We start from the raw sequence: 26,213 nt of genomic DNA on the forward strand, positions 1-26,213 counted from the left end.
GGACATAAGTGCATTTTTCTTACCCTGGGGAGAATATTCTTCTTACCCAGTGATGACTAGCAAGGCAAACTAAGGTGGTATGCGTCAACTATTTCTAACCCCTCTCTCCTGGATACATGGAGGGATTCAGACTGTCTGGTTCCTCTGTGGTTAGGTGAGGCCAGGCCACTAGTTATGGCCAATGAGTTACGAGGAAAAGTGATGTGTACTACCCTCAGGGTGTGGCTCTTAACTGTCAAAGTGAGACCCTCCTTCCCTCTGCCACTGTGACCGGCAACGCCTGACCAGCGGTCCCCGACCTCTTTGGCACCAGGGACCGGCTTCGTGGAAGACACTTTTTCCACGGACCGGGGTTGGGGGGATAGTTCAGGCGGTAACGCGAGCGATGGGGGCGATGGGGAGCGGCAGATGAAGCTTCACTCGCTCTCCCGCTGCTCGCCTCCTGCCGTGCAGCCCGGTTCCTAACAGGCCACGGACCGGTACCGGTCCACGGTCCCAGGGGACCCCTATCTTACACCATAGCTGCTCCACCATCTCTATCCTGAAGTGAGGACAACACAGAACAGACCCGCGAGCCAAAGCATGATGGGCAACACATGGCAGAGAAAGAAATGACCCTCATGATTTTGAGAGCTGAGGTCTGTTTATCACTGCAGTACCAGCTTGTCTATCCTGACCGATCCTGCCCATGCATTAAAAATAAAAATGATAAGGGAAACAGCTTATTTATGGAGGCTTCCTTGGGGAGCATACTGAGACGAATAATCGGCCTCGTGCTACTTTGGAGTAGTGTAAAACTCCCAGAGGAAGTGAAATCTGGTGCACAAGTAATCTTTAAGAATTCCTCTAACCCCATGAATCCTCAGTTGTCCAGTTTCTCCCTGGAACAAGCAATGAAATGAGTGGAATTCTCATAGAACAGCTCCTCTCCCACTCTGATAAATGTTCCAAGCCCACATTTGTTAGTAGTTTGTTTCCGATTCCACATATCTACTTTTGTCCCATCTTTTGAAAACTGCTGCTTCTGATATCTTTATATGTTCACCAAATTTTCTTAATTATAAATGGAACCAAAGACTTTCCCCCCTTGTTTATGGTAAATAAAATGACTGCACATTTCCACTATATGTCAAATCCCATTTCCATAGCACATAATACAGCCACAAAACTTTAAAGCAAGAAGGGACATTAGCGGTAATCCAGCCAAATTCGTTATTTTTTAAATTAATTAAGCTGGAACATAAAGAAGTTATTTAACTCATCCACTAGAGATTATCATTTAAATGAAGTAAGTCAGACAGAGAAAGACAAATATCATATGATATCGCTTATTTATGGAATCTAAAAAAATGATACAAATTTTCTCTTTACAAAACAGAAATAGAGTCACAGACATAGAAAACAAATTTATGGTTACCAAAGGGGAAACGAGGGGGAGAGATAAATTAGAGTTTAGGATTAACATATACACACTACTATATATGAAATAAACAACAAGGACCTACTATATAGCACAGGGAACTATATTCAATATCTTGTAATACGGTATAATGGAAAAGGATCTGAAAATGAATTTGAAAAAATATATATATATATCTGAATCAGTTTGCTGTATACCTGAAACTAACACAGCACTGTAAGTCAACTATACTTCAATTAAAAAAAATAAATCAATAAAGGGGAAAAAAAGGAAGGTATTTAACTGGTCCAAAATCATGCTGTTAGTTAGGAGCTAAGCCAGTCAGTATCCAAGTTCAGGTCCTGATTCTCAGTTTTGTGGAAGTAATACAAAAACACACATGAACCCTAACGTGCACTGATCCAAAAATACAGAGTTCAGTAACAGGGTGGGAGAAGGAGGGACTTAATATAGGAAACCTTCCTTCCTTACCATCCTCCAATGACCTATATTACCTACTGGTTGAATTCTAAACTCCTCAGCAGGACAAACAAGGAGTGTCACACTGGCCCCTATCTAACCCACTGGTTCATCGCTTTCCAACACTCTTGCCCAAGGATTACTTGCTCTGAAGGGCTGCTCTACCCTCTGCTCTGACCTTTCACTGGGCTCCCAAAGCACGGCAGCTCATGCCTACTCATGTAGCTTCGCTCTAACGAGCTCTTCTTCTGTGATTCCTTGTTTCGGTAGTTCTTGGGTAATCTGGGGAGTGCTTGTTCCAGTTGCTACTTGATATCACGGGAAGGTTTAATACCTTCCTCCTCTAAAATACTTCTGATACAATGTTAATGTATTTACCGCAGGCTGTGCTCTATTGCAGGGTGCCACCTCCTATTCCCCTACTTTATTTGGGCAAACTCATCTGGTTTAGTTCATGAATTTCCAAATCTCTATCTCTGGTCTGGCCCTTCCTCAAGAATTTCACAATCATATGTGCAACTGCCTCTTAAATGGTGATAAATTGAATCCATATCCCCAAAATCCCCACCAAAATTTTCTCCTCCTCCTGGATTTCCTAGCTCAATGATTGGTTGAATTACACCATACACCTAGTTGCCTCAATTTGAAAAACAGGGTATCCTTTGCCTGTTCTTTAATGTATGGATAAATATTTATCAAGCACCAACTATGTGCCAAATATTTTGCTAGGCATTGGGAATACAACTGTGAACAAAAGTATATATGGGTTCAGCCCATTTACAGGTTATAGTCTAGTAGTGAGATAAATGGGTGGATCAAAAATTATTCCAAATTATGGTAAATATTATAAAGGAAACAGAAGGCTGTGGTAGTACATAATGGTGAGGTATGGGGAGGGGAGTAGTACCTAATTTAATTTAGAGGAGATTGTAAAAGGCGGCCTTGAGGAGGGCATGACATGACCTTCCTCTGAATTTCTACACTTGGTCCAGCCTGTATGTTATCTGTATTACTGTCATAGAGTCTTAATTTGTCTCCTGCCTCAAGTCTCTTATTTTCAACTCATCTATTACCTGAGTGCTACAAGAGTGACTTTTAAAAGTGCTGAACAAATGATCTTCTACCTATGTTGCTACTGTAATAATCTTTCTAAATTTGGATCTAATTATATTAGTTCCCAATCCAAGGTCCTTAAAAAGCTCTAGAAAAGTATCATCTAAAAATACAGGGACCTGTAAGATGTGAACTCCCTCAGTCTCAAGCCACTTCCTGCCTGGAAGTCTTTCCCCTGTTTTACTGAACAAGGATTCGGCGAAATTTTACACACCTGGCCTTTGCCTGCAAAGTCCTCCACACCCCTTCCCTAATCTGGCCCCTAATCAACTGTCAAGACAACTCAAACGTAACCTCCTTTCTACCAGGGATCCCCTGACCATTTACATCTTTCTTATAGGCTTCTATCATTCTCAGAGCCTGCTGCCAGCAGAGTTCCAATCACAATTCACTCTATGTTTCATCCATTAGACTAAGAACAGGGCAGCTTCATTTCTGTGTTCCTATTCCTAATGCCTTGCACAGTGTCTGCCATGCAGAAGAGACACAATGTTGAATAAATGACTTAATGAAATGAGGAATGATGATGTGTATCTGTTTTTATTTTCAGGTGTGCAAGAATCATGCTTAATCTTGTATTTATAGCACTTAACACAAAATACTCAAAGACTGTATTCTGAATGAACACTCACAGGAACACTGTATAGATGTGTGCTATAATGGTAACGTAAAGATAAGCGTAACAAAAATTACAATAACTAATTGTAAACTCATGTGTGGCTCTGAAATTCAACAATCTAAAAGTAGAAACTGGAAAGCATCCATTCATTCCATTTTTATCAACTTATCCCTTCTTGTATTCCTTTGTATAACTCTGTGTTACTCTTTCTGGGTTGCTGAATCTTGTATTCTAACAACTGGACACACTCCATTTGAAAAATGAGCAATTCCACCTGTGCCTATAGTAACACGTGGCTAAGAAAGAATATATAATATTTTCATTATCACTGTCTTTAGGTAACTGACAAGAAAATTGTTTTCTGCTAGACAAATTATATTTTTGTGAATTTCCATGAATCGAGCCTACTTAAAAAGAAGACTATCTGTCTAATCTCATTTCCACTGGTAAATGACTTCTTAATACTCAAAGAGTCAGTTCCTCTTTTCTGTTTATTGCTAGTAGAGGATTTAGTCCTTCCACATTATGTAAGACCAAGGCAATCTTTATTTCCTGTTTTCCAGATATCTTAATGCTTCTGCCAAGCTACTCATCCCTCTGTTTTTAATCAGTTTGTATATAGTACTGTCTTTATTTCAGGATGTTTACATGTTAATTTTAGTCAATTTTGCTATTTCCTGCTAATCTAACATCCAGTAGGCAATGTAAAAATTATAATACATGAAATAGTGCTCACAATTCAATTAATATGTACGACTAATCTTATTCTCAAATTCCTTGCTTCAAAGTGATAGACACTATTTTACTCCAAACCACATTTTAAAAACTTAAAGATCAGTAATGCTGAAATTTCAGCAATTCAATAACATTCATTTGATGGATTCATATAATAAAAAGCTCAAATTAAGATGTGGCATTAGTGGCTAGGTGTGAATTCTTAGATTTGCGAATATATACAAGTGTTGACCTAATTTCTATCATTCTTTTAATGCATATGAGTTTAGCTGTACATTTAAAAAAAAACCTTCTCATCAATCATCAGGCGTGTAAGAAACGAAATGAAACTGTCAGATTAGAATTCGTAATTAGAGCTCATTTGTCAGGTCAAATCCAGTACTTTGGGCTTGAAAAAGATAGGAGGGTGAAAGAGAGGAACAGCTTCTCAGTGAAAATTGTATAAACTGCTAATTTTTACAGAAATTGTGACATGATGTCACTCAGAATAAAGTAGAAAAAGAATGCTTTTCGCATGGATGGACGTCTGTAAATCACTCCAAACAACCTCAGAGGTTAGTATGTTATATATTAAATTATACAATAAATTATATATCTAAAATATATAAAAAGGATTCCCACTCACCATCTATGAGGCAACATTATTACCAGTAAACAGCATCAGGTGATTTTTGAAGTTGCCTTTCTTTATTTAAAGTTTATACTTTGGTAATTGTTTATTTAATCAGAGCTTTACTTTCCTCTCTTGATTTTAATAGGAGCTTTTTTTTTTACAGCTTAATCTGAATTAATTTTATAGCTTAATTTTTGATACATTAGCCCTAATGAAATGGTTAGATAACTATTAAGGAAGCTGAAATTTACTTAACGTAAGTTCACTTTTGTTTGATGCCAAGTAAAAAGGATGTCAAGTTATGAAGTCAAAATTCACTTTTAGCAAGGACAACTCAGTCTTCACTTGTTTTGCAAACGTAGGACGTGCGAGAGTAGTATTCTCATTGACAATACCTGAGAAGTATTTTATGGATGATATTATATTCATTCTCATAAAGTATTTGAGAAGTAGGCATTCCAAGTGAGACAAATAATTTATTTTACCTATGTAATCAGAGGTGACTCAATAAATAATACATTAAATGACATTTATAGAAGCTTGGAAGGAGGAGATTTCCATTTTGGAGCTGGGTTATTATGCTATTTCTCGTCTATCAAAGAGATCTGTGTAATGGTAAACTCAAGCTAATCATCTCTTCAGTGGAATAGTTCATAAAGTAGCATCATCTCTCTTTGCCAAAAGATGATCGAGAGATATCTTTCTCTCATTGGGAAAGGACAAGGAAAGAAAATGCTACCAATTAATGCAATCGGAATATTTCAACACAGGTGACTGTGTAAGTTGTTTCCCAAGGGAAAATGAGTAGTCCGTATTCTAGGGGATCAGGTGAGAGAGAAGGCCTGGCTCCTTCATGCCGCGTAGAGTGATTAACAGGTGGTGGAGGTGGAGGTGGAGGTAGTGATGGTAGCAAATGATGATAATGGTGTTTTAAGCTGCCATTTAAATAAGCATATTTATTCCAGATACTCTTTTGAGTCAACGCCTTTACAATGTATTGTATCCACAGAACAACCCTACAAATTAGATATCATCTCATTTTCCAGATTAGAAAATCATGACTGCTCATGGTTAAATATCACATTACAGCATCATGTGTTTCATGGCGGCACTGGGATCTTTATGATGTCAAAGATCACTCTAGTAACCACCACATCAACCTGTCCATCATTCCAGTTAGGGTGGAATTCTGCAGGACTACACTCTGAAGTTTGTAGTTCCATGAAATTCCAAGCAAATTGAATTATAACCTTTTGCTTTGACAGATGGGCAGCTTTCAGAAGACGAGGTATACACCTCCGTGGGCTGCTGTTGGTTAAATCAGAGGTTGTAGCCCTTATAGAGGTCTTCCAGAGTTCATATTCAGAAGTAGTTTCTACTCCATCGTAAATAAACTAACCTCCTTAACAATCCTGCTGCACACAAGGTAAAGTGGAAAGGTGCGAGCATTGTACAGGTTTGGAGTATTACTTCGTGCACTGTACAAAATAAATCTAACTAACGGGAGGCAGGTTTGGCAGCCGAAAATGCCGTGGTATATTTCAGTTGGCTGAAACCACCATTTTTTGTCAGAAAAGCAATTCTGAAATGCTCATTTCCTGCACATTTATAAGGCTGTTTGGAAAACCCACCACTCAAAGGTTGACCTTTCCATTATTTAAATATTTCTGAGACTCTAAATTTATAACGTCCATCACAGTACAGCGCTTATGGTTCTAATGACAATTCAGGTTTCGTAATTCCTTAAATAAAAATGAGTTTATCTGTTTTAAATGATGGTAACTAGTATTGGTATAAAAAGAACTCACTTTCTACCTTACCTGGTAGTGTTTTGATGGTCTCATGACAAATCGGATCTTAAATATATCTCGGTGAGGGGTAATGTAGCACAGTAGAGTCAAAAGTAGCCCTTTAGAGCCACACAGATGTGGGATGAAATACAACCTTGCCTCTTTCTAGCTCTGACATTTGGCAAATCATATACACTGTTTTGTCCATCTCATCATTTAGAAATGTGCAATGTGATCCAGAACCCTAGAATACGAGCTTCCTGAGGGGCAAAATACACCCAGGGAACAGCCTCACCACTAGCACGGTAGCCACACAGAGCAGGTGCTCAAAACCTGAGCTGAATAATTATCATTGGCCTTCTCGAATCGTTTTGGAGATTAAAATAAATTATGTGGATAAAGTACCTAGCACAAGATGTGGCAAAAAGATACACTCAATGAATGTTAGATTCTTTTTTCCATGGTTAACTCAAGATATGTTTTAAATATGTTATTTCAAATCTTTTATCTTTTGTAACAGCAAGCAATGAGAAATTACTTATCGCATAGGGAAAAATTACCAACAAAGTCATTGAAAAGAAAAGGCACGAGGAATCTCCAGCTCAGCACATTAGCCTAAGATGAACCGAAACCCAAGTTTGGAAGAGATGCAGGATCACCGTTTTGACTGGTAATGACTGATTAGTACCAATAAATATAACATCAGGGGTGAGGGGGAGATATTAAATATTGACATTTCTGAATTTTGTATTTCACGCATTTTACAAAGATAACTTCTAAGTAAAGCACGAATACACGCTTAAACTACAGAATTGGAGTTTAGCAGCCATGGTGGTAAATAGTTTTGTCTGAAACACTAAAATCACTTGCATATCTTATATATAAATGACTTGTCTGCTCAAGTAGTTACTCTTTCAAAAGATATTTATTATTCCGTGCTATGTGATAGGGTATTATATATTTCTATGTTCCTCCATAAATTTTAACAAAGAGCCTTAAGAACTCCAAGTATGCAATCAATGCAGAAGGAAAAAAGGGGAAAATGCAGAAAGAAGGACATTATTAATCTTTAGATAAATGTAGATTTAGTACTAGATAAAGATAAAGTTTCACAACACTTGAATCGTTTATTTTTGGGTGGAAAGATTGGGTTTTATTTGGGAGTTTAGTGCAATGTTCTAAGCTAAAAAATATGTTGTTTAACTTTCTAAGATAGTTTTGTAACTCCATAAAAATCATTCTAGAACTTTGCCTGTAAAGTTTTTCTCGTCCCAGGTCATATTTTTGTTCAAAATTAACATTAAAATTAACCTAAGAAAATGCTTAAGAAGTTAAACAAGTTTATCATAGACTCGATTTCCATTACTTTCTAGGTTTCTTGTTTTTAAAGGCATTTCAATTCTCCTTCTCTAATATAACTCCTGTTGAAAATCTTTATAGAACAAAAAGGTTATTCAGACCTTGTTACAGTAGTAGCGCTACAATTTGGTAAATCTCATCACCAGGCATAATCAGTAATAAGATATCTTTTTAAAGTTCAGCCTCTGTTAGAACAATTCCCATTTCTTCAAAAATACGCTCTCCTGAATACTGATTGGAACTCCAGTTATCCCCAGATTAAAGCAAGGCCACACCACAGCCAGACTTTGAAGTAGGTTAAATGAAAGTTCTGTGTGCTCCGATTTTACACCGTACACCTCATTCACTCATTCACTGATTCAGCATTTCTTAAACAACTTCTGAGTGGCAGTCACTGTGGAAGATTCAAACAAGGTATAGTTCCTGAATATCAGAAGTTTGAGTCTGGCGGGAAATTCTGCACAGTTTTCTAAGTTCTATGATAAATACATGACGAATGAAAATGTATTATGGGAGCATAGTTAATACTTAAGTAAGGGTTGGTACTCAATGTTTCAACTGTATTGAAGAGGGATTTAACAAGATTAAGAAAAGGTATTTAAATTACAGGCAGAGAAAACATGCTTGTAAAAGTACAGAAAGGTGGAATAACATGACGCCATCCAAGGTACAGGAAATGTGATCTATTTTGGAGAGAGAAGGAAGATGTTAGGAGAGAGCTAGAAGTCAAAAAATAACAGACTTTGTGGCCTTTTCCTGAGAGTTAATCAGGTGACACAATCAAGTTTAGGTCTTAGAATAATCATTCTGTGATGAGTGTAGAAGTAGATTTAAAGGGCTAAATAGGGTCACGTGTGCAGTTGTACATGTTGTACACTGCACACCCCCAGGGGGCATCACTCAGGTAGACTGCACTGTGAATGACTCTCCTGTGGTTGTGTAACTTACTGCCCTGATGCCAGAAGAGAAACCAGTACCAATCCTCAGTATTATCTCCCTGTCTTTCAACTCCAGTACCATCATTTCTTTCCCCTTATAATCTCATCAAACATTCTTCTCATACCAATAAATGACCAATATCAATTAAAAAAATGTAAGCTCCCACAATCTGTAGATGAACAAGCAAGGAGTAGCAGAGAAATCTAGCTCTAATTCTCAAATTTCAGGCAGGCGTGAGACAAAGGAGATTATTTTAGGCACTGAAATCCAATCACCATTCATTCCAACTCCTTTATGTCAATGGTATAATAATATGGGCACCCTTCATATCACCTGAGAAACTTCCTAAGAGGAAGATTTCCTAGGTTCATCTAAAACTTGTCAAACAGAATCTCTCACAAACTCTCTAGGTGATACTGAATGGATATTACTAATCCAAGGGAGAAACTGCTTTAAAATTGTGACCACCTAGAGCCGTGGGATACGGAGGGTGGGAGGGGGGGAGACGCAAGAGGGAAGAGATATGGGAACATATGTATATGTACAACTGATTCACTTCGTTATAAAGCAGAAACTAACACACCATTGTAAAGCAATTATACTCCAATAAATATGTTAAAAAAATAAAAAATAAATGAAAAATAAAAAAATTTCTCCCCCAAGTGGAAGTGACGACTCGACTCTGTAGAATACAGTCCAGACCTGAGCTTAAAACTTATGGTATGGCGTAGGTTTGGAAATTTCCATCTAATGAAGAGCATAATTATAGGATTCTTTCCTGAGGCACACTAATTTAGGAGACTGAGATTTCAGCATCTCTGGACTATTCATCACTGCTCAGAAACAAACAGGAAACCCACCATATGAAGTGAGTTCATCTACTCTAATAGAAACTGTTCTATGTAACAGTTATTTAAACGACTTCATATTCAGGAAAACAATTACCTTATTTCTAAATCAATTTGAATTGCCTGAAATTTGTATTTCTTTCTTGTATTCAATCAAAATCTTGATTCAAACAAAATCGCTTGTGCTCTATCCATTTGTTCAAATAGTATCTTATAGGACTAAGAAGAGAAGAAAAAAAAAAAACTCACACTTCCTTCTATATCCATCACTTTTGGTGATTTGAGAAAATACACCTCTTCTCCCACACTGTTTCTAAATATTCTGATCTTCTGTGTGAGTGCATCAGCTTTCAATACCCCTCTTGAGATCCGGCATTGAGAATTGAAAGCAACACTGCAGGTGTCATCTGGCCAGTATGGATTTTGTTGAATTAATCCTTCTGCTCTGTCTGCCAAAACTACCGTTGCCCGTTGCTAATGAAGCCCAAGGTTGCACTTGCTGTTAGAAAAGCCTTACAATGTTGGGCTTGAAGTCAACCCAAACCTTTAAGCCTTTTTCTTCGTTTGTTTATAAACAAATATGCAGGCACTTTCCATACTGGAATTTAATTAAAATTTTATGTGTAAAATTTCATTTCCTCCTCTTCAGTTTAATCTTATTAATTTAGTACTTCAACTGGAGTTTAATGAGAATACATTCTATACCCTTATTTTGTCATTCACACATTAGCTACATATCCCTTTTTTTTTTTTTAACATCTTTATTGGGATATAATTGCTTTACGATGGTGTGCCAGCTTCTGCCCTATAACAAAGTGAATCAGCTATATATATACATACGCTCCCACATCTCTTCCCTCCTGCGTCTCCCCCCCCACCATCCCACCCCCCCAGGCGGTCACAAAGCATCGAGCTGATACCCCTGTGCCACGCGGCTGCTTCCCACCAGCCATCTACCCCACGTTTGGTAGTGTATATATGTCCATGCCTCTCCCCCGCCCCTTCACAGCTTACCCCTCCCCCTCCCCATATCCCCAAGTCCGCCCTCTAGTAGGTCTGCGTCCCCATACCTGTTTTTTAACGCCAAAATGTAAATGCATCCTTTTGTCTATATTAATCGTTGAAAAAACTCTGAAGATAAGGTGTTGCCTTAGGAGGTTTTAAAGTTCTTATTTTATTCTTTGATTCTACTCTGTAAAAACTATTCTACTGTGTATGGAAATATGACAGCCCTTTTGTCATATATGAAAAAAAGAAAAGATGAATACACCATCTGTAACCCTAACTCCCACATAAATGATTAAACTTTTAAAATAAAAATATATACAACATCTTTACCTTTTAAGCTGCTAAAATAACCATTAAATATGTATATAAAATCTATAGAAAGTAACACTGTTAGAAGACGTTGTAGCAATAGAAAATAACATCAGTTTCCAATTTTATAGTTTTTGCATATGAAGTTAATTTTAAGAAGTTGATCTGGTGACCCATTACGGGGTGATTTTCTAAAACATGATTTTAAAAAATGTTAAGTGTGGTTAAGAAAGCAAATCTATTTGGAATAGAATATTTAATGTTCATAAAATTTCTTGTATTCTTTTCCTAATCTCTCCAAAGAGATAATGATTTTATTTTTAATACAGGGCATGCTTATGACTACACTTAGGTATTTATGCTAACATATTTCTGGATACATATTAAATTATATACTGGTCATATACCAGCTTGTTCCAAATGATATTAAAGTAGATACTACTTGGTTACATATTTATCAATGTACTCTGAAAAACAAACAAAATGCATCTTGCTTGCCTTCTTGAAAAACTAATCTTGCCCATATTTCTTTTCATATTCTCTAATTCTTTCCCATATCTAAACTAATTGTTTCCATATTCTGTAAATTCCCACATGGTCAAATACTATGAAGTGAATTTATCTAAACACGTATCTATTAATGAGAAAAAAACTGTATACATTATGAAAAAGTATAATAAAACTATTTCTAAGCAATCATCTATCAATTAGAATTTTTGAATCAAATATAGAGTTCAAGGCCAGTGTGGCTCCTCCCTCCCCTCCCTCTAGACTTTTTAAATGCAGCAGTGATCATGTCTCAGGCAGCACAGAGATCTGAAATTTATATAAGGACTTTAATAGAAACTTATGACACATGATACGACCAGGCTTTTCACTATTTTTTGCCATTTATTTGGCTTAAAACCAATGGAACAAACTGAACTTGGCATTTCTATTTCTGTTCAAAAAGAAGAAAAATATATAATTTTACTATTTCTTATGTTTTGGTTTTGGCACTGTGGCTTTTGTTTATGGAAAAAGACAGGAGAGGAAAATGCATCATTTTAACTTCACATGATAAATAATCATACCAAACTGAAATTTCCTTAAAAAGCATTTGTTCCTTTTTTTCTTTCTTATTATTACAATGCAGACTGTTACTAATTCAGTGCAAGCTTGAAAAAAGAAATAATATTAATGTCGTCTTTAAATTACATTATAGATTTAAATGCACGAGAATATGGTTTTTGCACACTGTTCACTGTACCTTGCTGCATGTTTGAAATAATTTATAATAAAAAAAGAGAGAAAGGCACCGACTGTTTGATAGTTAATGTAACACAGCATCTCATATGTTCTAACTAAGCACATGGTATGTATAAGACACTGTTCATTCTGGGAAAATTGTTCCCTTCCTGTATTGCACCTACCAATTAAAATTATCATGATCACCAGCACATAGATGGTGAAAACAGAATTTCCTTTAAACACTGGAAAGTCAGAGATATTACTCATATTCCTATTTTTCCTTATTAGTATTTGGCAGAAATTCACTCTAGCTAAAACCAGTTATCGTTTTAAAGTAGCTAAAAATATCCATAAAGCACTTATCAAGAAGAAAACAAAATTGTCCTAGGATTAGATTTCACAAGCGTACTTGGTACACTGGAATATTTATTTTAAAAAGTCATACAAAGGCCTAAAAATGCAATAAACATGCATCATACTGTCATGTTTTTCAAGAACCAGAGAACTGTCAACCTCCCAAATCATGATGTTCAAAATCGAAGGACTTTCATGTATGTTTCTGACCTTCTCAACACGGCTGCAACGTCACGTCCTTATCTCGCTTTATGAAATGGTCTTTGCTCTATTTATTAACCCTGTTTCCCTTGGGTCTCCTTGTATCATCTTTGATAGACAACTTCTTTCCATTTCTCTGCTCCCAATCCTTTGAGAACTAGAGCTTTTACAGCTGTTTGTACTTCTTTAACTTTCTGACTGATCACATTGGTTTATTTTTTTCCTTTTAATTTTATTTATTTATTTCGCATTGGTTTACTTTTGAAATTTCTACTCGTTTGTCTCACCCACAATCTCCTCTTTTTTTTTTTCTCTCCCCAACTTTTTTTCTAAGTGCTCTTTTAAGTGTGTATCACAGATACAGTGTAAACAACTATCTGTAGTTTGGGGGTTAAAAGGACTTGAAAAGAAAAGAACCCTGTTACAAAATTCTAAAATGGAAATAGTTGTAGAAATCCAAGTGTGAACTGTCACCAGAAGTATTTAACCATCATGCCACAAAATTCAGCAAGGAAATTATTTTGATTTCAAGTTTGATAACCTGCAGATTTCCAATAAGAACAAACTTGAACTTGTAACACTCAAGAGTTTTCCAGGAATTGGTCATTGTATAAGGCATCACCACAAAAGCAAAAACAAAATAAAACAAAACAAAAAACAAACAAAACCGCCCTCTATGATCTGGAAAATCAAACATGACAAGAAGCTTCTTTTTTGTGACTTTCGAGATAATTTCAGTTCACTAATATCTTTAATGTTGTTCCAGGATTTTGCTTTGTAATTATTACCACCAGTCCCATGGATTTACTTAATTATATAATGGGTGCCTTCTATACAAAATGCATCAACCATTTAATGCTGAGGACAGAACTACCATGCAATCTTCATTCTCCAATATAAAATTTTGTAAAAAATCAATAGTTTTGATGACATTATAAATTCATGTGAGGAATGCCGTTGAATAACCTTTTAGACTGTCCCTAGAATGGAAGCAAAGAAGAATTCCTATGTATAACTAAGACTGTTATGTGTTAGAAATATATATTTACATATAACTTGGATATGCACTACTAAGAAATTAAATGAAAACATTCATTCTCTATAAGTTTCTATACGTTGTACCAAGAAGATACTAAAAACCTGCATCTTGGTGATTTTTTGTTTGGATACCAAAACAGATGTCGATATTCACCTTAAAAGATCAACCATTTCCCACAACTATTTCCTATTTCTGTTGCCTTACTTCACCTTTTCTAGTTAACTGATCTTCCAACTGTCATAGGACCTTCCTCACCCTCACCTTACCTCACCTTCGCTTCCTGCTCTACCTGATGGTTTGCTTTAGTCAGATATAACCTCATCTTAGGTTTTTGTCTCCTATGAAAATCTAATGATATTCAGCACTATCTTTTTTCATCAGTTTGATCTAAGGAGTAGAGTAAAATTTTAAAAAGCCACCCCCTAAACTTCCCTTTTAAAGTATGTTTTCACAATTAATAAAGAATAAGATCTTACTCTACGTCAGAGATTGAATAAAATCCCCCAGCATGAAATAAAATTATTTCCCTCTGTCAGGTACTTCAATTCAAAGATAAAATGGACAGTTCTCAAGTTCGCATATCTTTCTTCTGTTATTCCAGCCAAGCGGAAGGCAAAACTTTAGAGCCTTAAGTTAATTTCCAAAAAGTCTGTATTTACTTTATAGGAGCTCACAAGCAAAAATACTTGCATTAATTAATGAATTTTCTAAATGTTTACACCAAGATATCTAAAAAAAAAAAAAAAACAGAACATAATAACAGCGGAAAATGCAAAAATGGTCAGAAACTATCTGTAGCTAAAGTGTTAGGTATTATTACACTTACTTCTTTCAAAGTGTGCTTTCATAATTCAGTAAATTTGATTGTTGCTTAAGCTGTTTACAGCTCCTGCAGATAAATAGCTGTCACCTACAGCTGCTTACTTCATTTCTTTGCTTTGTTTCATATAATGTAACAGAAGGTTCTGATTTGGCCAAAACAAGCATAAGGCAGTGCACATGTCAGATGAATGATGTCCACAGTTCCCAAGATAAGAGGGTCATTCAATAAGTATTAAACAACATGTCTACTAATCTATAAACATGGGAGGAAAAAGCATAAATGCCAGTGGCAATTTTCCCTTTTATTTCTGTGGACTTGTTTGATTCCTGTTCATTGATGTCCTTTTATAGAGACCAAGGCTTTAACAAAGAGTGACTTACTCAAGGTCATCCATCTGTTCACCAGAAACATACACTCTGCACAACCACTGCCTGGACAGAGCCACACCCTCTCAGGCTGCTCCCCTGACATTTGAATGCTTAAGTGTGGAAAGAGTGCATTTTTTCCCTCCTAGTCTTCTAGGACATGATTCTACTGTGAGTAATACTTCACAATGAAATGACTATGATTTTTAAAATTGCTATTTGTTAGACTTAAAGATGGAACCTGAGGAGGCTGGGATTAGCAGATGTAAGCTTTTGTATACAGAATGGATAAACAACAAGGTCCTACTGTCTAGCACAGAGGAGTATATTCAATATCCTATGATAAACCATAATGGAAAAGAATATTTTAAAAAGGATGTATATATATATATGTAACCGAATCACTTTGCTGTACAGCAGTAATTAACACCCCATTGTAAATCAACTATACTTTAATTTAAAAAAAGGAACCTGAAAGCTTGAAAGCATATATACTTGAAGAAGCATCTTCCCATTTTCCTATATGACATGTTGAAACTAATCAGTAAATATCTATTTATTCTCTTCGATATGCATGGTGAAGAGATTATGCCATAATCTCAATACTAGTTCCCAACCAGAAGCAATTTTGCCTCCCAAGGAACACCTGACAAGGTCTGGAAGCATTTTTCCTTATCACAACTGGAGGGCGGGGACTCTGCCACTGGCATCTACTGGGGAGAGACCAGAGATGCTGAAGAAGTAATAAACTACTGGGTTTACTAGTTAAAGAGAAACACCATTTTCCCTTCTCTGAACAAAAACAAAGAAAATGTCTCTGCATCCTTTTGACACCACGGATGTTGTGGACATTTCCAAAATTATCCCTACCAGGACAAACTCTCTAAGACTGTGCCTTGTAAAGTCTCTCAATGCAAATTAAAGACATAACACTAAACTCTAACTAGACCAAAGCAATTTCACAGAATGAAGGGGAGGGTAACTAAAGGGTAAAATTTAAAACATCTAGAGGAAGGTTTAATGGACGAGATGGGTGTGAAATACTCATCTTTGTTTTATTTCATATAATGTACCAGAAAGTTCTGATTTAACAGAAACAAGCATAACGCAGTTCACATGTCATGTGAACGATGTCCAGTCTTCAAGATAAGAGGGTCATTCAATAAGTATTAAACAAGCAGGTCCTTTCCTGCCACTAACGTATGTGATGATAAGGCCAGTCCTAACGTGTATAGGGCCCAGGCAAATATTTGGTGTGTGGCCCTGTCCACGTAAACAAAATTCAAACAAATTTCACAACACAACAATAAAAACAAAAAACTTTCCTTGGAGGGTTGCCAAAAAATGAAATTATTATTGGAACAATTTCTAAACCAGTGGGAACAGTTAGTAGATTAATATATGGAAAAGTGAAAAAGGAGAAGGAAATGCAAATTAAAAAACACTCTCTTTGCAGAAAAAGCAACATGGGCAGCCAGCTTCATCTAGGGCGTGAATTATCCTCGGTAACACATTAGGCATTTGGGTGACGTAATAATGAACTCCCAACCTGCTCACATTAATCCCCTGGAATAAATTATGGGGAAATCTGGATGACAGTCTTTCTAAAATGTATTACATGGAGTTAACTTTAATAAATTTACATAGCATTATTCCAGGTATGCCTGGAAGGCATTTAAATTACTCTCACACTCTCTTTTATCAAAAACAAATGATTTAACCTAGAAAGAATTGATCTATTACCAAATTAGAGCACTAGGAGGCAAATGTTTAGGTTCATGAACTTTAGTAGCTATTATTAACAGATCTATTCTCTTGAATACCCAAGTAGACAAGATACTGACTGATAATAACTTCCAATCGAAATTCATCCTCGAGACTTACTATAATCCTGCAAGAGCTAACTGATGTAGATAGATGCTGCTTATTCTAGAAGTTTTATAGTTTGGAGCTTCTAGCATGTGGTAGATAATTAAAGCCATGCTACTAAAGAGGACACAGATCATTTTTAATTTTTAAAATTATTTTTTTAAATTGTATTCGGGACTTCCCTGGCGGCACAGTGGTTAAGAATCCGCCTCCCAACGCAGGGACACGGGTTTGAGCACTGGTCTGGGAAGATCCCACATGCCGCGGAGCAACTAAGCCTGTGCACCACAACTACTGAGCCTGCGCTATAGAGCCCACAAGCCACAACTACTGAGCCCATGTGCCACAGCTACTGAAGCCTGCGCGCCTAGAGCCCATGCTCTGAAACAAGAGAAGCCACCACAATGAGAAGCCCGTGCACCGCAACCAAGAGTAGCCCCCGCTCACTGCAACTAGAGAAAGCCCACGCGCAGCAACAAAGACCCAACACAGCCCAAAATAAAATAAATAAATATTTTTTAAAATAGATTTAAAAATTGTATTCATTTAAACTAAAAAAACATAAAACAGTTCACCTATTTCTCACACTCCCCACCCCTTGCAGCCATCAGTCTGTTCTCTGTATCTATGAGCTTTTTATTTATTTTTTTTAGATTCCACATATAAGAGAGATCCATATGGTATTTGTCTTTCTATGCCTGCCTTATTTCACTTAGTGTAATGCCTTCAAGGTCCATCTAAGTTGTCACAAATGGCGACATTTCATTCTTTTTTATGGCTGAATAATATTCCATTGTGTATATATACCACATCTTCTTTATCCATTCATCCACTGATGGACACTTAGGTTGCTACCATATCTTGGCTATTGAAAACAATGCTGCAATGAACATGGGGGTGCATATATCTTTTTCAGTTAGTGTTTTCATTTTCTTTGAATAAATACCCGGAAGTGGAAATTGCTGGATCATATGGTGGTTCTATTTTTAATTTATGGAAAACCATTGTCTTCCATAGTGGTTGTACTAACTTACATTCCCACCAACAGTGCACAAGGGTTTCCTTTTTCCACATCCTCACCAACACTTGGTATTTGTTGTCTTTTTGATAAGTCATCCTAACAGGTACGACGAGATAACTCTTTGTGGTTTTGATTTGCATTTCCCTGATGATTAATGATGTTGAGCATCTTTTCATGTACCTGCTGGCCATCTGTCTGTCTTCTTTGGAAAAATGTCTATTCAGATCTTCTACCCATTTTTAAATCAAATTGTTTTTGTCTTGCTATTGAGTTGTATAAGCTCTTTATATATTTTGGATGCTAGCCCCTTATTAGATATGTGATTTGCAAATATCTTCCCCTATTCATCAGGTTGCCTTTTCATTTTGTTTTTGGTTTCCTTTGCTGTGGAGAAGTTTTTTCCTTTGATATAGTTCTGCTTGTTTATTTTTGCTTTTGTTGCTTTTGCTTTTGGTGACAGATTAAAAAAAATAATTACCACAACCTATGTCGAGAAGGTTACCATTTATCTTTTCCTCTAGAGTTTTATGGTTTCAGGTCTTACATTCAAGTCTTTAATCCACTTTGCGTTAATGTTTGTATATTGTGTAAGAGAGTGGTCCAGTTTTATGTGCTTGCATGCTGTGGTCCAGTTTTTCCCAACACCATTTATTGAGGAGACTGTCCTGTCCTCTTTGTATATTCCTGGCTCCTTTGTCATAAATATATGTGTGGGTTTATTTCTGGGCTCTCTACTCTGTTCCATTGATCTATATGTCTGTTTTTATGATAATACCATAGTGTTTTGATTACTTTATCTTTGTAATATAGTTTGAAATCAGGGAGTGTGATGTCTCAAGCTTTATTCTTCTTTCTCAAGATTGCTTGGCTATTTGGAATCTCATAGTTCCATACAAATTTTAGGAATGTTTGTTCTATCCTTTGAAAAATACCATTGGAATTTTGGTAGGGATTGCACTGAATCTGTAGATTGCTTTTGGGTATTATGGACATTTTAACAATATTAATTCTTCCAATCCATGTGCACAGAATATCTTTCTATTTCTTTGTGACCTCTTCAATTTCTTTCATTAATGTCTTGTTATTTTTAATATTCAGTTCTTTCACCTCCTTGGTTAAATGTATTCTTAGGTATTTTATTCTTTTTGATGCAATTGTACGTGGGATTGTTTTCTTTATTTCTTTTTCTGACACTTCATTATTAGTGTAAAAAAACAACAAATTTTTGTGTACTGATTTTATATTCTGCACATTTAATGGATTTGTTTATTAGTTCTAACAGTTTTTTGATGGGGTCTTTAGGGCTTTCTATAACTGATACCGTGTCATCTGCAAATAGTGATAGTTTTACTTCTTACTTTCCAATTTAGATGCCTTTTTTTTCTTTTTTTTTTTTCTTGCCTAATTGTTCTGGCTAGAACTTTCAGTACTATGTTGAATAAAAGTGGAGAGGGTGGGCATCCTTGCCACGTTCCTGTTCTTAGAGGAAAAGCTGACACAGTACAATGTCCACTGTGAGCCTGTCATACATGGCCTTTAGTATGTTAAGACACGTTCCCTCTTTACCCATATTGTTGAGAGTTTTCATCATAAATGGATGTTGAATTTTGTCAAGTTCTTTTCTGCATTTATTGAGATGACCATAAGATTCCTATCCTTTATTTTGTTAATGTGGTGTGTCACACTGACTGATTTGCAGATTTGAACCATCCTTGCTTTTCTGGAATAAATCCCACTCGATCATGGTGTATGATCATTTTAATGTATTGTTGCATTCAGTTTACTAATATTCTGTTGAGGATTGTTGCACCTATGTTCATCAGGGATATTGACTTTTAACTTCCTTTTCTTGTAGTGTCCTTGCCTGGTTTTGGTATCAAGGTAATGGTGGCCTTATAAAATGAGTTCAGAAGTGTTCCTACCTTCTACAATTTTTGAAAGAGTCTGAGAAGGATTGGTGGTAATTAGTGCTAATATTTAGTAGAATTCACCAGTGAAACCTTCTGGTCCTGGTCTTTTCTTTGTTGGAAGGTTTTTAATTACATATTCAATCCCCTTACTTATTATTGATCTGTTCAGATTTTCTGTTTCTTCATGATTCAGTCTTGGTAGATTGTATGTTTCTCGGAATTTATCCACTTCTTTTAAGTTGCCCAATTTGTTGGCGTATAATTATTGATAGTAGTCTCTCATGATCCTTTGTGTTTCTAACATCTCCTGTTTGTAACATCTCCTGTTTCATTTCTGATTTTTATCAATTTGAGTCCTCTCTCTTTTTTTCTTGGTGAGCCTAGCTAAAGGTTTGTCAATTTTATCTTTTCAAAGAAGCAGATCTTAGTTTCATTGATCTTTTCTATTGCTTTTTTAGTCTCTATTTCATTTATTTCTGTCTATTCTTTATCATCTTTTCCTTCTACTAACTTGGGTCTTCGTTTTTTCTTCTTTTCCTAGTTCTTTGAGATGTAAAGTTAGATTATTTGAGACTTTTCCTGTTTCTTGAGGTAGGCATTTATCTCTATACACTTCCCTCTTAGAAGCGCTTTTGCTACATCCCATAAATTTTAACGTGTTACATTTTCAATTTCATTTCATTTTAAGCATACCAATAGCCTAGTGCCATCTATTACCTTTTTTCCCACCAGAATATTCAGTTAATTTCTTTTATTGTAATACAATACTCTAATGACTTAGAAACATACAAACAAGAATTTCATTGTCTAAAAAAATACCTAACTTATTTGAAGACTAGATAGATCACATGTAAGCTGTTTCTTCAATAAGTAGTCTTAAGTGTAATTGATAAAACTTGGCTGGTAGTATATAAACATTAATATATATGTTAATATACACACACACACACTAAATGACTACAGAATCTGCTAGTCTCTAGTGATAAATAGTTTAGTATATCAATAATATACTAAATACTAAAGAACTGGCTAGTCTCTAACTACTGATAAGTATGGGCCTGCTGGTTCCTAGCACAGTAAAGTGTTAGGAAGTTTGCAAATTCACAAATTCATCTTTTCTCACAGACCCTTAGCTAAGTGATAAGTAAATTATTGGCTCCTTCAATGCCCTTCTACCACTTTTAATCTTTCAAAGGAGAGCAATTTTCTATGGTTTCTCTTAACTTCCCACTGAAAAACTTTTCTTCAAGAATTTAGAAGAAAGAAAAAGCAAAAAACATAATTGCCTTCTGAGAATTTTATCCCCTGACTTCGTTTGGTATTACTGGAAATGCTGCCAGAGAAAAGAGTTCTGCCTGCTGCTGAAAGTTTATTTATCATTTAGCATCTTCCAAAATTTGGATGATCTACTATTTGAGACCACATACTTTAAAAATAAAAAGAAGAAAATACCAGTTTGAAAGCTGTGAGCTGACAAATGTCACAGAATTATTGAGTAAAGAGTAAATAAATCAATTTTAATTAAATTCTTACTGAGCTTGAAGAGTTACATGCAATTAAGTGTTGGAATTTACTTGAAGTAAGATATGTATTTTTCTATGTAAGTATTTGATATGAAAGGTACACCTTATCATCTGTGATAATGCACATATAATTCTGGGAGATGACATCAAATTTGAGAAAATCTTTTATTTAGCAAGCATGTAGGGGGAAAGCCAGGAGAAGTTTAACTCTATCCTGGTAATGACGAATGCCCTCAATATGAGCTGATCATTTTTATCCTCTGAGTTAAGGCTGCCTTTAGGCAAAACTATATACTTCCTTCCTGAAGGGCAAAGTCATTTAGTTCAATTTTTGACTCCTCGAAGGCTAAAAACAGTTCCTGACATATATTGGTGTTTTTTGCATTAAAGTAAAATACGTTAAAATTTGTCTTGCAGGCTACCCACTCACATCTGTCATAGCCCACTGCTTTCTACCAGGTATGTTCACACATCAAGTCAGTTCCATTTTTGGAAATCTAAAACAAATGTACTCCATATATTTTCTACCATTCAAGGCTTTCCACTATAATATCCCCAAGTTTATGTACCCTTTCTCTAGCAAGAAAACTGAAGTCATTAGGCTCAAAGTATTTCTTTCATTTTTGTGCTATCTGCCCCTATTTCTTCTCTCCTTTTCTGGTATAAATGTGCCTACTTTCTTTCCAAAACTTCTTCATTTGTGCTTTTTGGTGGATCTATCCAGTAGTTCATTTGAGAACATGGTCAGTTTTTCTGAACTAGGGTGAATGGCGGAGTCTAGGGTGGGAACTGGTGGAGTGTGAGAAAAACACATAAACAGGTGTCAAAGGGACCAGCCCAAAGGACCATACTGGGAGAAATTGCATTCCCTTCCCTGGATTACACTATTTTCTCAGTCCTTAAATAGGTCACTATTGAGAATTTTCTTCTCTCTACTGATTCTCTTTGTCATTAATAGTTATTAAGACATACATCCTACTTTAGCATAAAAATAAATTTTCCTCACTTCTGTTGCCACCTATTTCTCTTTCGTTTTATTGAAGCATAGTTGATTTACAATGTTGTGTTAATTTCTGCTGTACAGCAAAGTGATTCAGATATATATATATATATATATATATATATATATATATATATATATATATATACAAACACACACACATTCTTTTTTATATTCTTTTCTATTATGGTTTATCATAGAATACTGAATATAGTTCCCTGAGCTACACAGTAGGAAACTGTTTGTCACCTCCTTCTTAATTCTACTTTTCTTTTAAAACAAAACTCCTCCACTATCTCACACTAATTCTCTTCTTAATTTCTGTATTCTATTTTTCCACCTCTTCTTGACCAAAAGTGCATTCTCAGAGTTCACTAGTGCCCTGCTCATCACTACATCCAAAAGCATTTCCTACTTCTTTTGTTTTCTTGAAACTTTGGTTGTGGTCTCAGCCTTCTTCTGAGTGTAACTTGACAGTATACTCACTACTTCGGGTTCTGCATTACTTCTTCCTCTGGTCTCTAGTGAGCCCATGTACATGCTTTAACTCCCTCCCCAGGCTCCTCCCAGCCCTTACACGGAGTCTCCCTCAAGAATGAGCCTTTCTTCTGTTTTTCTCTTTTAATATCCTTCTTCTGGAATCCATTGCCTAATGTAGTTTGATTTTCACAAGAATGATTGGCATTCCCTAACTGACATCTTCTGCTTTCATCTGGCTACATAGCCCAGAACGGCACCCCAAGTATTTGTCTGAAATTCCCTTTTGGAATTGTCATCTTCACTTCTCTCTTAACACTTCTAACACTAAACTTAACATCTTCCCTGTGAACTGGCCTGTGTTACTGGGACTCATTCTTCTTTTTTTTTTCCAAAACAACTGATGTATATTTGACCTAAAATATCTTAATTTCAGGTGTAAAACATAGTGATTTGATATTTTTATAGATTATGCACTCTACAAAGTTATTATAATATCACTGACTACATTCCCTTGGCTGTGCATTACATCCCTATGACTTATTTTTTTTTACAACTGGTAGCTGGGATCTCTTAGTCCCCTTCACCTGTTTCTCCCATCTCTCTTCCACCCTCCCCTCTGGAGACCACTAATTTGTTTTCTGTATCTTTGAATTTGTTTCTGTTTTGTTATATATGTTCATTTGCTCTGTTTTTTAAATTCAACATATAAGTGAAAACATGCAGCATTTGTCTTTCTCTGGATTACAAATTCTTAACCCTCCTTACTTCCTCCTCGTACCTGCTCAATAAAGAATGACACTCCCTGGATCATTCTTTCACAGTAGTTCCTGCAACAGTCCCTAGGCAGGAAGGGTTTATAAAGTAAATTCACAGAAATCCAAACCCCACACTTTACCAGTTCAGACTTTTCCTCAAGCTTTTCCCTTTCCCTCTTTTCACTTCTGAAACCTTACTACCCAACCTTGAAGGCCCACCTCACATACCACCAAATTTCCCAGTTCTACTAGGCATAAATAAATACTCTGTCCCACCTAAACTCTTATCACACTTTGTTTATATACTTAATTTTACATCTACCACTCTGCCTTATATGCAAATTACCTACTCAAGTATTGCTCTATTTCCAACCATACCTTGTAAGCTCTTGCAATGCAGTAAACTTGTCACTCAGTTTTTCTTCAATGAGACCTACCACAGTGCTATCCACATAGTAAGTGCTTAAAAACCTGTCTTCAATTAAACTAAATTGAGATGGGATTTGAGTAAGGCCCTGTGGTAGTCGTAAAATACTTAAGAGATCTGTGTTCAAATGCAGTCTGTCTGAAATTCCTTTCAAATGGCCGAAAGACTTTAGACATATTGTCCAAGGAAATGGTAGCAAAATAAGAAGGGATCAATCATCTAAAACATAAATATACTGTCTTCCCCCCCCACCTCCCCACCCCCACCCCCCCCCCCACCCCCCCCCCCCCCGCCGCAGTGGAGAATCAGAATTAGATAAGAGGTTACTACTTTTGTGCTTAATTGACTAATCTGGAATTTCCAAACAATAAGGTATTCTGTTGTAATTGTTATCGGTTTTTTTTTTTTGGTGTGTGTTTTTGCTTTTGACATTGACAATTTTTTTTTAATCTGAGTTGAGGGTCAAGGGTGAGACAAAGGTATACCCCATTTCGAATGCTTATTTAGCTAGTTGAGAGGTTCACGAAAAACCTTGATGCTGATAACGGTAGTTCATGCAAGAACTTTCTAGTGCCTTGCTTTTCAGAATCATCTCAAGCTTCTAAATATAATCATACTTTATTTATGAAAATATTTTTCATGTATATGTGGAAATCTGAAGTTTTCTAGCTATGTGCAATAGCTGGAATTCTAAAAATTTTCATTCTGGGATTTTTTACGTTTAAAGTTAACATAAACGATGCTGGGCCTTTATGACATTATATTTCAATTTATAACGACAGAGTGACCAATCCAAACTTGAAGATAAATTATATCCAAATAGGTTATATGGCGAGTATATTATATATTTTTTCAACAAATTTTAAAAACACTACATTACTTTGAAAGGACATGCCCTCATCAAGTTGCTTGGTGTGTTCTGAGTCAAAATGTCTATGGTGGCAATAATCAGAAACCACAGAGTTTCTTACTGGTGCTCATCTTTACTTCTGATGGGTCTAGAATTACAAAGCGTCCACCATGCATTAATTTCATCATTTCATTGCCAATCTTGCCGAAAATTCTGATTTAAAATAATAAATGTGTACAGAGGGAGAGCTGCCAGAGAAAATGGAGACAAGGAAGTGACAGTGAGGGAGAATGAGGCATAAATCCTTTTGGATAATCCTAATTTAATTGGACTGGTTTATATTATCTACTAATCAAATTGATAATGGACAAAAATAAAACCACAGCTATTAAACTCTCCCCTAAAAACAACTGACTGACTTGGTTGTATTTCCCTAGTGACCGAAATGAAACTGTTGTCCGTGCAATCTTAATGACAGCACAGGTCATGTCAGCTTGGTAAAACACTTGGGAGACGCTGACATTTCACAATGATCTTTCATATACAGTATCGTACAGTAAACTCTCTCTTAACCATATTTTTTAGTGGCAAATAAAACATGTGAGCGGCAAAGATTAAAATGTTCCACCCACTTAATTTTTTATTTAGCACGTTTACAGTCAGGTAAGCACAGGCTGCTAAGAGAGAAATGATTTTTACATTTCTTCACAAAATACCCTAGGAGGAGAGGCAATTTTCTTAGTGTAAAACTCAGCCTTTATTCTGTCAGACAAAGTAATTACAGAAGCAAAACAAATTCACATTGTCTAATTAGGTCATTAAAAAGCATAAATGCGTCATGGAAGCTTTTCTCCTTGCCTAAGACATAAAGTAAGACAATGAGAACAGTCTGGTAATATAGAAAGTTTTATAATTTGTTTCTTTTCCAAAATAATAGGTCCTTTCATCTTTCTATTTCCCTAAGAAGAAGACAGTTCATTTAGAGACAAAACTCTGTAATTAGTTCAGGGTTTATTCTCATTATATTTCAAAATATTTAACCAAAACCAGGAAGGTAGAGAAAAGAAGAAAATACATAGAAAAATTTTCAAAGGAAGGGAATAAAATCAAGAGAGTAGGTTGCTGATCAAACTGTATTCTGCAGAGACAAGATG

The 26,213-nt window shown here is 35.9% G+C and overlaps 1 protein-coding gene across 2 annotated transcripts in view; it reads right to left on the reverse strand.

The window, feature by feature from the left end:
* The window catches only part of PDE3A (phosphodiesterase 3A), a 300,679-nt gene that overhangs the window by 91,624 nt on the left and 182,842 nt on the right, over positions 1–26,213 (reverse strand). The window lies entirely within an intron of this gene.

The sequence above is a fragment of the Phocoena phocoena genome, chromosome 11 (genome assembly GCF_963924675.1).
Source record: "Phocoena phocoena chromosome 11, mPhoPho1.1, whole genome shotgun sequence".
NCBI classification, from domain to species: domain Eukaryota; kingdom Metazoa; phylum Chordata; class Mammalia; order Artiodactyla; family Phocoenidae; genus Phocoena; species Phocoena phocoena.